We start from the raw sequence: 16,551 nt of genomic DNA on the forward strand, positions 1-16,551 counted from the left end.
AGTGCTGTTTCATTTACTTATGGTGTGGTTATGGTATTGCAGATTATCAAACAAAGGTTTTTGGATCTGAGAAGTGTTATTGAATGTTACAGTTCTACCATGATCCATGGCGCGTTTTCGCGCAGTGCGAAAATAGGGTGTTCCACATTTTGACCACTTGTCACACATTGTTAGGGTCTGTGTTCCACACTGGCCACTTAAGAGGTTGAAACCTATGGGTACAGGGCTGACCTGCCACAGAACTAGGGTGATATACCGCACATCCCCATTACACTGCCACATCTGAGGGCATACCATATAGAAGCAAAGGAGGGTGTAAGTAAAAGGGTAGAACATAAAATAAGAGAACCCACTACCAGATGTGAATGGACTCCCTTAAGTTCTGTGTCAGACCCAGCCTTACCAGAGATAATTGGGGGCGGGGTTCTGTCCTGACTGTCAAAGTTTCTGTCCTGCCCAAAGAATAATATAATGGATCATCTACTGGGCATTATACAGATACTGGAATAGTTGTAAGGGTTTTCTTGTACTGCCTACATGTGTTTCATGGACCATCTGAAGGCTTATGACCATGTACCCTGGAAAAATCTTATAAGATGTTTAGCAACCAAAATGGGGTCTCAAGGTCAAGAAGGCTCATAGTCACCTTGAAAAATCTTGTACGATGTTTTATAACCAAACAGGGACAAAAGGTGGAGGAGTCTCAATTTATATTAGTAGCAAGCATAACTCTTGCTTGCTTAAACAAGACAATGCCCTGGAATTTTTCCACATGTAAATCACCATAGATAAAGTCCCATAACATATCATAGCAAGCTATAGGTCATCCTCTATATCCCTAGAATTCCATAGCTGACACCTAGCCCTAGTAGAGACACTCAGTATTAAACCAAATACTTTGCTCATGGGAGACTTTAGTTATCCCTCTCTAAACTGGAAAATATATCCTGTCTCATACTTGCAGGTAGAATGATTCCTGGGCTTTATTAACATAAATACCCTTGATCAGACAGTGTGCACGCCCACCAAAAGTTAAAACATACTGGACCTGGTACTCACTATTATGGCAGAATGCTGCACCTCCCCACCCCTGTGTCACATCTTCAGTGATGACATCTGACCACAAAGCTATCTCTTTCAAAATAAAAATCAGCTCGGTAACCACAGCAAATCCAGTAACATTTAAGAACTATTCCAAAGCAAACTACCTCCTATTAAGGGATGGTTTGTCAAAATTCAATGCCACTCCCAGTCTGACTTCACAGCAACTTATGGGAAATTGTTCACAGTGACTCAGTACAACAATGTAAATGGACATATAGAGGCTGCTGCACATACTAGAAGTAAGCCCAAAACAAACGCTAAAAACAAACCACACTGGTGGAATCCTAACCTTAACATTATATAACAAAAAGAAAAAAGCCATGTCCAAAATAAGGAAGAGCAACTCCCATAATGTTAGAAGCTAATTAAACTAAATAGGAAACTAAGAGGACTAATCAAGTCCAACAACACCAGTTATGAGGACAAGATAGCCTCACAGACTGAAGATAACCACAAGGTTTTCTATAGCTATGTCCAAAACCTCAAAGGCAGCACACATCAGTGTGGTGAACTGAGTAGAGGGACATAGCAAATTTGCTGGCTGACAAATGCAACTAAGACTTTACCCCCTGCTCCCACCCTGCCTCTCCCCTTGAAATACCTACTAGCATAACCTCCCTAACTATTAACAGGGATCATGTCCCAGTGGTGCTCATTAATGTCAAAAGCATATCCTCAGTAGGCCCCAAAAATATTGTGGGATACTTCCTAAATAGCTTGAAACATGACCTATCAGGACCACTTGAGTCACTTTTCAACTATAGCCTCAAAACATACTTTGTACCTTGAGAATAGAGGATTGCAACTGTTATCTTACTTCCCAAGGGTGGGCAATCAACTGACTCTAAAAACTATAGACCTATTAATCTAACTAGTCTAATATGCAAACCATGGAATGAATTATCATGAAAATGATCAACAAAGACATAGGTGACCTTAAGGCACTGGACCCAACCTTTTTTGGCCTTGTTAAGTGAAAATCATGCCTATAAACTTGATGGACTTCTTTGAGATGGTCACTAAGGCAGTGTAAGAGGGGAAAATTGTACATACTGCCTACCTGGGCCTGGCTAAGATATTCAATACAATACCCCAGTAAGGTGTAGTTGACAAACTCAGTAAACTGAGTATAAATCCCTACATAACTCACTGAATTGCCAACTGGCTCACAGACAGGACCCATGAAATCTGGATTGGTGAGACCACCTCCACTTAGAGACCGGTCACCAGCAGGGTACCTCCAGTTTCTGTACTGGGACCTCTAATATTTGGCATCCACTTCTCGAAGATAAAGGCTAATGTCAAGGGCCTTTGGCTGACCCAAGTTCACAGATGACTGCATACTGGTAGCTGTCATAAATTTCTCATCATAAACATCTTACAAGATGGTCTAACACAGACAAATGACTGGTACCAAAGTCACAGATGAAAACTTAATGCCAAGAAATGCATTGTAGTGCCTTTTGGGCAAACTGCCACCCAATGGACAATGTTTCCCATTGATATTTGATTCCCCAGTGATGCCAATAACTCTGTTTTATATTATTTATGTTTTTCATATATATATATATATATATATATATATATATATATATATATACACACACACACACACACACACACACACACACACACACACACACACACACACACACACACACACACATATATGTGTGTGTGTGTGTGTGTGTATAAAATGTTATGATTACACAGTTACGCAATACCTCTGTTTTCATGTTATGCTCTTTGCTCGCATACTGAAATGACTCTGTTAGCTGTTTTCAGTTTAGCATACCTTTTTCTTTTCCTGTTGATGTCACATTGTGTTTTTTTTCTGGAGCTTTTCTCCCCAGGTCTCCACTGAAAATGGGCTACTGGCCCAGTCAGACACTACCCGGTTAACAAATGTAAATAAATAAGACATCCCTAACAGCTGACCTGGTAGTCAGGGCTCTGGGAATATATATATAGACAGTAATCTGGCCTTTGAGGAACATGTGGCCATATCATTTTATGTCACGAAACTTATAAATAAGATCATGGCATCCAGGTCCAGGAAGTCATGATGCCACTTTATACAGCCCTTCTCAGACCCATCATTAAGTATAATACCTTCTTTGGCATGTATCTGACCAGACATATGCAACAGTTGGAATCCCCACAAAGGTCCCTTACCAGGAGAATCCAGGGTATAAACACATTTTCATGTAAGGATCACAAGAATGTCCTATCTCTGTATTCTGTGTGCTACAGGTTACAGAGAGGAGATTTACACCTGGCACACAAGGCATCCTCAGCTCCAACTTTGATGGACCTTTTGCACATCAACGAAGTGCACAGCATCAATACCACTAGATCCAAGGATTTAAATTTTGCTTGTGACATAAATAAGACATGCTGGTGAGATAGATATGTTTCTCAGAGGATCCCCGTGGTCTGGAACAGGATCCCCATATACTTGAAGTGGACAGTCCATCCATAACCTTGACCAATGGATGAGAATCAAAAATATACCTCAGGTACACCCTGATGTCTCAGATAGACAGAGGCAGACAGTAATGGACAAACCAACATACCCCCCCATATAACCTCTAGAAACTTCCTAACTGACATACCACCTCCTAATAAATACCCACGATACATAGGGACACAATTGGGTTGGGTTGCATGGCTAGGCATATAAAGGCTTTGGTGGTCTTAGCTTAGTACGTACTTATGAACCTAAATGTGGTCCCAAGGCTGAGAAGCCCTATAACCATGTACCCTTAAAGATCTTGTGTGAGGTTTTGCAACGAAATGTGGTGTCAAGGACACTGGCTCACAGTATCACATTATTCAAAATGCACAGTGAGAGGTGTGAGGTGTGTCCATAGTCTCATTGTCAGACACATAATGTTAAGTATGAAAACGGTATTATGCTAAGAGCATACCTCTCAATCTCTTAGTACAAGAATTGTGGACAAAGCAAAAGATTAGAGGGGGACAAAGGCCCAAAATCAGAGACAGATTTTAAATATTTTTCTTAAAAATTTAGAAAGTTGCAAGAATAACACGTTTTGCACTAGTATACATTTTCTGAAGGACAAAAATCTGTGCATTGTGACAAATTCTCAACAGTTGAAAGGTATGGATAAAGGTATGTCTTTTTTCCCTCTTGTTCATGACCATTTTGAACTGAATATCAAGGCACAGGAAAGTCTGGGTGAGTATCAACTTTATGAATGTTGGGTTTGTAATTTTCTAATCTGCAGGTAGCACCGTTCTCTTGTCCTCAAGTAATTGGGATCTTTATAAAGCATTGCTGTGGTTCACTGCAGAGTATGAAGTGTCCTGAATGTAAATCAACAGTTAAAAATCAATGGACAGGGTTCTCCTCAGAAAACATTTTGGACTGCTCTTTGTGCTCAGGACAGAAATAACTACCTCAAGTAGTATTCAGATATATTGGGGGCCTGTTTGTGAATAAGGGTTGAGGAAGTCAGGAAACTGACCAGTAAAAATATGGAGTGGAAGCAAAATTTTAGGTTTTGAACTAGACGGACTGTTTGATTTTTTTTTTTTTTTTTGGGCGGGGTAATTTTTTCCCTCTATAACTTAGCCACATTTGCGCAATGCTGTTCATCATACAGTGCTGGTTAGCTGTGTTATGTATAGATGCAGGTACTTAGAACCTTAACTTTACCTATATAACTAACCTCTTAAATCCCTTGAGTGCTCAGTACTCTGCAATTATGCAATGAGCCCTTGTTTGTGTACAAAGTATTGCTTTTCATCTTTAGATTTGACTGTCATTTTTACAAAGATAACACTGCAGTTAAACAGTTCTACAGTTCATAGGTACCCCTAGCCATGCAACCAATGCAAATAAGCATATGCAACTATAGATTTGCACTTTTCAACTGTTTCTGTAGCCAGCATGGTGGAAATAGATATACAGAGGTGTTGTAGCAATTGTCTCATGTTTAATAACAATCACCTAATACTAAAACAGTCTGTTTAATTGTGCGAAAGTTGTAGTTATACAATTTCATTGAAGTCAAGGATCACTCATACAGCCACTACAAATAGCACACCAGTCATCAGTAACACACAACACCATACTATACCTACCACACACATTACAAAACAAACACATAGACCCAAAACTGCTGAGGCTCTTTAAAGTAATATACTTAAACCACAAATGTTTTTCAAGTGCAGATATAATATCAAGTATCCTCATCAACGTCACAAACAGTCAACTCAAGAAGCATACACCATGAAACATGCATCTGTAACTCACAGTGTTTCAACTGCAAAGCCCGTAAGGCAAACCTCTACTCAACCCAACATCTTATTCATAAGTGATTCCAGTGTGAGATACAGAAGGACAGGGTTACAGTCAGAGTCCAAATTCAATGTGTTTGTAAAACGTTGTATAGATGCATCTGTCCCCCTCTGAAGTAAATATGTCAAATTCAAATATAAACCCTTATGGTGGAAAACAAATTTAAACAGGCTCTACCATAAAAGGAAAAAGCTCAGGATTCCCTATATCATGAACACACTCAAGTCCTTGCACTACAAGTACATATATGACATAGCCATAGTACAGGTGGGAATAAATGACTAGAGACATACCTTTCTGGACTAGGGAGGTCCAACATGGGTGGGAACCTAGCACTGTGCAGCATTTTACCTTCACCCAGAATGATATCACAATCTGAACAAAAGATGATTGACTTCAGCAAACTGACTTAGCTTCTGGTGTCATTCAAACGGGATACAATCTCTATCACTCTGGTTTCCTGGGGATGCATGCATGTAGGCTCCCAAGGCTTTTGTACATTGGCAAATACCTTATCCACCCCATAATGCCTTGTTTAGACAAAGCCAGTCTTCAAAAGCTTCCAAAATAATGAAACAGACTCTGGATAACATTAAGGTATTGCTGCTGGATGCTAGGAGCCTTAACAAAAGAAAAAAAATCCAGTCTCTACAGGCACTCCTTAGCCTGGAATGCATCAGTTTATGCATTGTCATGGAGACCCAGTTCAATACTATTGAGAACAACCCATTAATACAAGGCTTCAATACCTATCACATGTTCAGCCACACTATGATGACACTAAAGGCAACAAGGTCTCTATATTTAAAAAACAAAATTTCACCTCCAGACTCATTAGACATAATAATAACCTGAAGCTCCTGAATCTCCAACTGACTATTAACAAAACCCCTCACCACATTCTCGCTAACTACAGGACCCCTCTATGTCCCCCTTGGCCTACCCCTCCTCCCATCTAGAATGAAATCCCTAAGCATTCAGGCAAACATCATTTCCCTAGGGAATTTCCACTAACCTTCATCAACCAGGAATACTTGCATCTCCTCCAACATGTATGCTGAGAGATTACTGCACTTCATTAATACAGCTCGCTGATCCACAGCAAACTACAGGAGATCAAATTCTGGACTTAGTTCTCAACAACACGAGATTGTTCTGTTCTGTACCAGTTGTAACCCCCCCCCAGTCAAATCAGACTGTAAATCAGTCACATTCACAAGAAAACTGAAGCCAGAAACATAGTCCAATAACTTGTTATTCAGAGATTATGATAAAGCTGTTCTACTAAAACTGAGTGATGACCTAACCATATTCAAGATGCCCTTCCACACTCATGAGCCATCAGGCAATGCAGAATCCTTCACTGCCAAATCCTATGGGCATGTAAAAAGCTGCATAGATGCATCTATCCTCGTCTGAAGTAAATACAACATAAACCCTTATGGTGGAGCCCAAATATAAACAGACTCTACAATAAAAAGGAAAAAGCTCATTATACTTAAAAATAAATGTAATCCACCAAATGCTAAACTCTCTCTTGCTAAATTTAACAGGGAACTCCAGTTACTGATCAAATCAACCAAAGCCAATAGCAGGTAAAAATAGCCACCCAGGCAAATGACAATCATGAAGCCTTCTTCAATTAAGTTAGAAACCACAGAAACAATGCTCAAAACTGTGTAGTGCTAATAGTAAATAATATTGCATAGTTCTACCCACAAGATATAGCCAAAATACTAGTAGATTAATTTAGCTCCACCCCCCCCACCCCCACCCAGCTGCAATACATATACCAGCATCCACACACCTCCACATCTCTCAGGAAGAAGTCCTTAAAACACTGTCCAAGGCCAAGAACATTGTTTCTATAGAGCTGAATAACATACCAGGCTGCCTACTGGTCAGCCTGAAAAAGGACCTGTCAAACCCCCCTACAGAGGCTTTTAAATATCAGCCTCCAAAAAAGGTTTGTGCCACATGAGTGGAGAACTACAACAGAAAGGTGGGTCATCAATGAACCCAGGGAATTAGACTGACCAGACTCATTTCTAGAGCTATGGAAACAATCATTATGCAATTAATAAATAAGGGCATAGGCTACATACAAACTCTTGACCCAAGCCAGTTTTGTTTTTGTCAAGGGCAGATTCTGCCTAATAAATCCAGTCGGCTTCTTCAAGAAAGTTGTTGAATTAGTTGATGAGCAAAAATCTGTACATGCCACATATCTAGTCCTTGCAAAAGTACTAGTAGATACGTGGCATGTACATATATCTAGTACTTCCAAAAGTGTTCAGCACCATCCCACATTCAGGTATGGTAGATAATCTCACCCCGATAAATATAAAACCCTATGTAACTCAATGGATAACAAACTGGCTCACAAACAGAGCCCAGAAAATTAGGGTGAGGGACTATATGCTCCTATGTTGGATTTACTTCACTAAGGTCAAAACTAATATTACGGTCTTATGGCTGGTCAAGTCTGTAGATGACTGCAAACTTGGTGTCATCATAAACCTTTCAGAAGACACCAAGATCCTTCAAGTGGGTATTTCCAAAACAAATACTTGGTGTCAAAAACATTGCTTAAAACTAAACACCAAAAGATGTACACCAGTAAACTTCTGCAAGCATGATGCCCCTGCAGCTATCACATCAACAGCACTCCCCTGAAAACTGATTCAATAGTTAGGGACCTGGGAACCCAGGTGGAAAATGAACTGTCTTCTGATCACCATGTATCCACTATTGCAAAAAAGTCCATTTTTCACTGCATTAGTAAGAATATGGTGTTCAGGTCCAAGGAAGTGAGTGTCCTATTGTATTCTGTACTTATTAGGCCAATCATTGAGTGTAATGCCCCTTTCAGTATGTACCTGTTCAAACACCTGACACAACTTGAATGACCACAAAGCTTCCTCACCAAGAAAATAAAAGGCCTAAATCACAAAATCTGCACTGACCTGTTCAAAGCCTTGTCCAATTCTTGGTATTGTACAGACACTGGGGGGGGGGGGGTCTCTGCCTCTCATACAGATCTACTGCACATTCATAATTCCTGGAGTGGCAGAAACACCCACTCAAGAGATGCTAATCTCTTCTGCATCATAAATAGAATATGCTAGAGAGATAGCTATGTTTTGCAGAGAATACCACTTCTCTAGAATCATCTTCCTCTTCACATAAAGCAAAGTATATCTCTTACTCTGTTCAAGTGTAATCTGGATGAATGGATGAAAAATGCAAATTCACTACTGGATTAACACCCTTGCCCCTTATGGATAGGGGTAACATGTAAATGTCTTCCCAGCTCTGGGCTAAAATACAAATGGTTTTAGATTAGTCATACTTATAATACTAGGGCTAATAAACCTCTTGAGAATGAATGACTAGGCTTCTAGAGATCCTCATGGATCAATAGCCTGGTACCTATTAACCTATGAACCTATAAGGTAAGTCTACCCTGTTCATGCTGGTAAATACAGTATGCAGTACTAAGATGACTAAAATATAATCTATATATAGAATGCTAACAAAAATGTACTTAATAATTTTGTTCACATTTTTCTGTGAAGTTTCAGTAGCTCTTGAAATATGTGAACCTGCTCAGTAAGTAATTAAAGAAATATAACAAATGCTGAGTGAAGATGAAAGACTTAATGACACTTTCTTTGCAATCTTGTCACATCTTTCAGGTGCCCCCTAACTTTTCTAACATTTAATTTGCAACAAATTGCTACCAGACCAAAATAATTTGAAATGTCATAAAGAGTATTATTCTGCAATACAAGTCAGAAACACAGTTCAAATGAGGGCAAGAAGGAGTGACTGAGGGACAGAAAAGGAAAGTAACATCTGAGTACAAGAAGAGAAGAAGAGTGACAAACAAGACAACATGACTGGGACCTTCAGGTATAAGAAGTATAAACACAAAATTAATTCTTGAAAGAGGGCTCTGTAAATAATGTTCTGACACTAAATACTTTGATGTTTGCAGAGAGGTTCAGAAAGGCAGTCAGGATTAAATGCTTTGCTGAAAAGGTGTTTTAATGTGGCATATATACTGCCAGCTAAACGCTTCCTAACCAGAATGCAAGCAGACAGATGGGGAAAGTAGTATTAATAACAGTGTGATACAAAGAAGCAAGTCTGAGTAAAAGATTAACAAGCTGGGCCAATTTAACATTTAATGTAAAGGTTTCAAATTCACACGTAAATGTAAAAAAAGGTAGAATTTTGTGCGAGAAGGTTTATGTTAGAGTTTTCGGAAACTCGATCATGTGGTCTCTTCAATATTATAATTTTTCAAGTTTCCAAAAAGTCAGTCATCTGACATAGACCCAAATACACACACACACACACACACACACACACACACACACACACACACACACACACACACACACACACACACACACACACACACACACACACACACACACACACACACACACACACACACTATGGTTTATTATACAGTATTAACACAGTTGTCAGTATCCAAGTAACAAAAGAGGCTCACCACGACCACTTAAAATTACTGTTCTTTATTCCACTGCAATAAAAGTAAGCGCTTTCACGTTGCCAGAACGCTTCTTCAGACTTCAATAACTGCTATACAAACTAGATAGCTATATATAATATTTAAATAGACGCACCTAACAATTAAGTCTTCAATAATAAAACCAATTAAAAAATTAATTAAGAAATTTTCTTTAAAAAGAAAGAACCTATAAAATACCCTCATACATATACATATATTCTGTGCATATATAGAATAGATATAGAGAAGACTTTTTGCTGATGTGAAGAGACTCTTTACCCAGTGCTACTTTGTTTTTTGCAATTAACACAGTAGTAATGCATGCCTCACTTAGCTATAAAGAACAAAATGACAATAATAATAATAAGCACTTAAGGTAATATGTAACTTTAGAGAAACACCTACTTAATGCCACTTGTGCTTTACCACTAAGTGGAAAACTAATTAGCCTGCAATATCAGTAATCATATTGTTTATGAATTTAGGGTTCAAGGGCTTTTTTTATTGATTTAAATTTAATACCTACATAACCGAGCTGATGTGGAGACCTTTTCAACCACAACCTGAGCCCAAAAGGACACATAAGAAAACATTTTAATACAAAAGTAAGCAAACGGTTTTAAACCATACATCCATAGAATATAACAGTAAATTTGTGGAGTAACAATGATAGCTCCATCTGAGAATAAAACATTGCAATAATAAACTATAACAGACAAAATATGTCCACCCAAAGAGAAATTTCAAAAACAATTACCCACTAAAATAGATTGCAAAGGATACCCTTTTCTTTTGCACTTCATTGCAGATTATTTATTTAATATTCATTTACTGGGAATGTCTGACTTGGAATGAGACAATTTTCAGCAGAGGCCCAGGGAGAACTGCTCCAGGCGCACGTCTTTGTAACATGGGAGGAATCTCACACAAATGCAGGGAGGACATGCAGACTCCACACAGAAGGCTCCCCAGCCTAGAATCGAACCAGAGAATTTCTTGCTATGAGGCAACAATGTTAACCACTGCACTGCCCTGTGTTTTGTGAAGTTGACCATTGTCCTGAAAGGTAAGCATAGTTGGCATTTTGGAAAAGATGTTCCTTTGGCTTATTCTTAAACATTGGAAGTATTTGTTGGTTTCTGACTTGAAATATAAGATGATTCCATGTTAAAGGTCTATTCCATTGAGGTGCAATGTAAAAACAAATAGACTGTAGTTTTGCATACAGTTAGTTAAGGAGAAATTTTGAGATTCATTTGCCTGCAAGAAAAAAAAACATCAAAAAACAGAAAGTCTATCACTTTTTCTCATCAGAGATCATTGTCAGTGTGATTTCTAAAAGTGTGCCAGCAATAATTCGATTAATTCTTCAAGATGGTGTGACTGTGGAGTTGGAGATATAAAGTTACATTTTTGCTCTTCCATGTTTTGGATTGTTGATTTTGTCGAAGTCAGTGATTCATAGTTGAAACAAGACCATAACTAGAGTGATTATATATTACTTCAACCTGAGGTGATTTTGTAGACATCTGAGGATCTGAGATCTCAGGGTGGGACGTGTCAATTTAAGCAGTTGTTAAGAGAGGTACAAATGTTGTAGATTAGAAGTTTGAAGGTGAGGTTTATGTGATATGATCTAAGTCAGAGTCTGCTTATAGTCTTGATCCTATTTAGGGTTTTTAAAGAATGGTAATAATCTTTTTGTAAATACATGAATAGAAAGCTGGTATCATTTCTAGAAGATGACAGTCTCCATTACAACAACCAGCATGGGTACATGACTAGAAGGAGCTGTGAGTCAAACCTCATCCAGTGTTCTCAGACTCCAGCAAGATTTTTGTCTTTCTCTCACATAGGACGCTGATAGGAGAATAGAGGGGTTGAGTCTAGGGCCAAGACTGAGGAACTGCAAAAATGCACATTTGAATGTTAGGACATGGAGAGCTCTGGTTACTAGTGAACTATGACAAGGGTCTGTCCTGAGTCCAGTACTCTTCAGTATACCTGTTTCAGGCATATCTGAGACAAAAAAGAAAAAGATGAGCCTCTTTGTTGATGACATAAAGTTGGTGCAGTACTGTTTGATGGATGTAGAAATCCAGCAAAGGATTTGAAGAAGCTGGACAAATGAGCAAAAAGATGGCAGTTGTGCTTCACTACAATTAAATGAAAAGAACTGTACTTAGGTCATAGCAAAAATGGTATAAAGTATCAAACTGGATGGAGTAAAACTAATGACAACAGAGCAGGAAACAAATGGGAAGGTGTTGATAACACCTGGAATGGATCACTTGGAGTGAAATGAGAGGGGAGTCACAGCAGAAAATGGAATGCAAGGTGCATTATCAGGGAGCTAGATTCTAGAAGCAAAGAATTAATTCTTCTACTCTACAGGGGCTTGTTCATATGTTCATAGGTAGTTACTAGGCTTTTGATCCATAAGGATCTATAGAACCACAGCCATGCATTCCCATGAAGTTTTGAACCTGTATAATTTACATATGAATAACCCATATATGAGTAGAACATTTGCATATTGCTCCTATCCATGAGAGACAAGGGTGCTCAACCTGGAGTAAATTTGTGGTTACCCATCCATTTGTCCAGATTACATTTGAATAGTTTAAGAGAAATTTTTTTTTTATTTTTTATTGACATTTGTTAACCGGGTTAGTCCAACTGGGCTTGCGGCCCATTTTCAGTGGAGACCCAAGGAGAAAAGCTCCAATAAAACAGAAAAATACAGTTTACAAGATGAAATGCAAAAAGTAGTTATATATACACATTTGTACATTCAACATATGAAGATTATGCACAGATAAAATTCTTAAGTCAAGGAAGTACATATATTACTGGTTGAGCAGGTTAACTAAGTATATACATATTTACATCAAGTTCAAAAACAAACTTCAAAGAGCTTCAACAGTGGTGGTGGTTAAATATCATTTGAGTAGTAAGCAATTACTGAGGGGGAGAAATGGCTATGTAAAAAGAGGAGGGGAAAAACAGAAGTAGAGAGGGGGAGTTAAGTTGGGGCTTGACAGGGACAGGTTTTGGAGTTAAGTCGATGAAGTGTAAGTTTCTCTTTGAAATGAGATGGGTGTACTATACTACATATTTCTCTAGGAAGTTTATTCCTAGCTTGGGCCATAGAGTACTTATATAGGAGTTTGCCCACTGATTTTTTTGGGATAATATATTTGTAGTAGATGCTGGTTAGATGTCTGGAGGGTACGAGGTGGAGAGTAGATGGTGATGAAGGAAAAGAGCAGGACATGCTACAGGTTTATAAAGAATAGTGTGTAACATTTGAAGTTGGGCTAATAACAATAGATGTGGGAGTTCTGTAATGCATATCTATCCCTCCAACATGTTCTATTTATGTTGCAAAACAGATTTAGGTCCATTGAGTAAGTGTTCATGTCCCCATTAGACTTGTGAATGTGCACTAGATCTGACAGGATAGGGTTTGTTGAGGCTCTGTACAGGAGGTAGCCATCACCCATTTAGTAGTCATTATGATACTGAGAAGTAGAACTTGGCATTGAGATGGTTTGCATAATGTTCATGATTTAGCCCTTGATCTTCTTACTAAGAAATTTTGTGGGGAGTCAAGTTGTGTCAGATATTTGGATAGGTACATAATGAAGCATGTATACTCAATGGCTGGTCTGACAAGGGTGGAATAATTGGATTGATCAATTCCCTAAAGTTGGATGCCATACTCCCCACACAAAACCAACCTGGATCCATATCTATTAATTTTAGCAGCTCCCTTGCTATTCTTTTAGCAATTATAGACATGAACACTTTATAATCGTGGTTTAAAATTGAAATGGGACTATACGAAGCTGGGTCTGATGGATCTTTACCGGCTTTCGGTATTATAGCCACCTCAGCTTTCTTCCAGGATGTTGGTGCTTCCCTTCCTTTTAAAATACTATTAAAAAAACTTCCAGATCTTTATCACATTCTCCCCCAAGTTTCCAGACTTCAGCTGGAATACCATCTATTCCCAGAGATTTTCCTGCAGATTGATCGTATGTCATAGCTTTTATCTCATTTTCCTTGTCTTAATTGTTAATTGTTTAGCCTCATCGACCTCTAACCTTGGCATAATTAAGTATTTTATGGTTATTTCCATTTGTGCTCTTTCCTGATTTCCACATTTCTCTGCTTTATACAAGTTTTCATAAAATTTCTGAAATATCTCATACCTGTACAGGATCTCTGGTTATTTTTCTTGTTACATGCTCCCTAAGTTTGGCAACAATCCTTTCTACTTTCTATTGCCTAAGTCTTTGTGCTAAAAGTTTTTGTACTCTGGAGTAATTATCCAAAATAAAGATGCTTTACAGCAACCTTTATAAACTCATGCATATTATCCAGGTACTCCCTTTTTTCTCTTTAGCACTCTGCAGTTGCATCTCTTCTTGTTCTGTGAAATTCCCCTTATTCTGCAATACTTTATCCTTTGCCAGCCCATCTAAATAATTCCTGCTACTACTTAACCATATCTGTTTTGCTTTTATTTCTACCCTAATTTTAAACTGTACTTTTCCTTTATCCCACTCACTAGCTATAATATCTAAGCAACTTTCTATTTTCCCTAATAACTCTTGAACAATTTCTACTAGCCATTCCTTAAATTCTTCTCTTTTTAACAGGTAGTGGGGAAGTGTCAGTGTCTCATTTATCACAGGATCATAGGTAGTTACTAGGCTATTGGTCCTGAGGCCCTTATAAGCCTAGCCAAGAGTTTAGCCCATGGTTAGACAAGTGAGCACCCAAAGCCCCTGTCCAGCAGGGGCACAAAATATTGCTTTTAATTTAAAAGACATTTTACATTGCATCCAGCAAATGACATGTATACCAGGGACTCAAACCCAGGACCTACGCAGTTTTAGACTGTCAATTTTCCCATTAAGCTACTTCGATTTCTTTGCAATGGTCTTCACTTCACTGACTGTTTTAGTTACAATCTTTAGCAATGCAATGTCAACAAAACACCTTAACTGCCAAAAGTGTACACTGCTTACTGTCTGTTTGCTATGCTTATGTAGATTTTGGTTTCAGTGAGATGTATTGTTCCAGTGTTTGTATCTGCAGCGGCATATCACTTGTATCCTTTTCAGAGGAATAATCTTAACTTGTTCCCACACACAGAAAGACTACCTTGTTTCCTTTGACCTAAAATGTGTCCTGCTGCATGTTAGTAAAACGTATTTGTTTTTTACAAGTAGTTTTTTCCAGGAAATAAGAGAAAGAAATACATAACATCATATGTATTATTGCCATTAATGCACAGTGTTAAGCGTATATATTGACTATTGTCTTTTATTCATGTATTTATTAAACTGTAAACTAAGTTGGCTGTTTCTTGACAGAGGTCATTTACACAGGGGGCACAGGGAGAAAATCACTATTAAAATCTATCTTTTGCAGGTATAATTAATTCACTGCACATAATTCTCGGCACCCTCCACTTCTCCCCCATCCTTCTCCAACAACAGTTCACCCTCCTCTTCTGCATCTCCTGTCACATCTTCCCCATCTCATCCACACTCAAACACATTCTCTTCTCAGCCCCTACTTTTCTCAGTAAATCCCACACCCACATCTACCATAAAAAAACTTCTCCAGAAACTGAAATCATGTTCAAATGCCCCTGACAATATTCCCTCATACTTTCTTAGCATAGCTGCAGAAGCCATTGCCCTGCCCATCAGTATTCTAATCAATCGCTCTATCCAAGAAGGTCTTGTACCCCAGATTTGGAAAAAGGCTTTTATCATACCCTTGCACAAAGGAGGCAACAATAACAATATCTCTAATTTCCGTCCCATCGCCATCCTTTCTCCTATCTCCAAAATTCTAGAAAAGTGCATTCATCTTCAACTCCTTCCCTATCTTATTGACAATAACCTACTAACTCCCACACAACATGGATTTAGACCCGGACACAGTACCATGACCGCCCTTCTCTTCTTCCTTGAAATTGTAAATAAAGCACGGGACTCTGGCAGCACTGTATCTACCCTCCTACTTGACCTATCTAAAGCCTTCGACGCCATCTCTCACAATCTCCATCTTGCTAAACTCTCTAAATAAACATATCCCCCTCCTCTATAAACTGGTTCAACAGCTACCTCTCTAACAGACAACAAGCAGTAAACTGGAACAAAGCCACCTCCTCATTCATTAATACTCCCACTGGGGTCCCCAGGGGTCTATACTGGGTCACCTCCTCTTCAGTATATTTATAAATGACTTCCACTGCTCCATCCCCTACACAAATCTTATCCAATACGCAGATGATTCAACTATAATCTGTTCTGCCACCTCCATCCCCACACTCCTAAAACTTACTCAAGATGCATTCTCAGCCACTGAACAGTGGATGAAAGAAAATCACCTAGCACTCAATGCCTCTAAAACCAAACTACTGGTATTTACCCCCTCTAAAGCCACCTCCATTAATATAAGCACATTCTTTATCTCTAGTCACAACATAATAATCAACTTGGTACCTGAGGCAAAACTACTAGGGGTCCTTATAGACAACCAGCTCAAA

Source organism: Protopterus annectens, chromosome 2.part1, assembly GCF_019279795.1.
Source record: "Protopterus annectens isolate FY-2018-M chromosome 2.part1, PAN1.0, whole genome shotgun sequence".
NCBI classification, from domain to species: Eukaryota; Metazoa; Chordata; order Ceratodontiformes; family Protopteridae; genus Protopterus; species Protopterus annectens.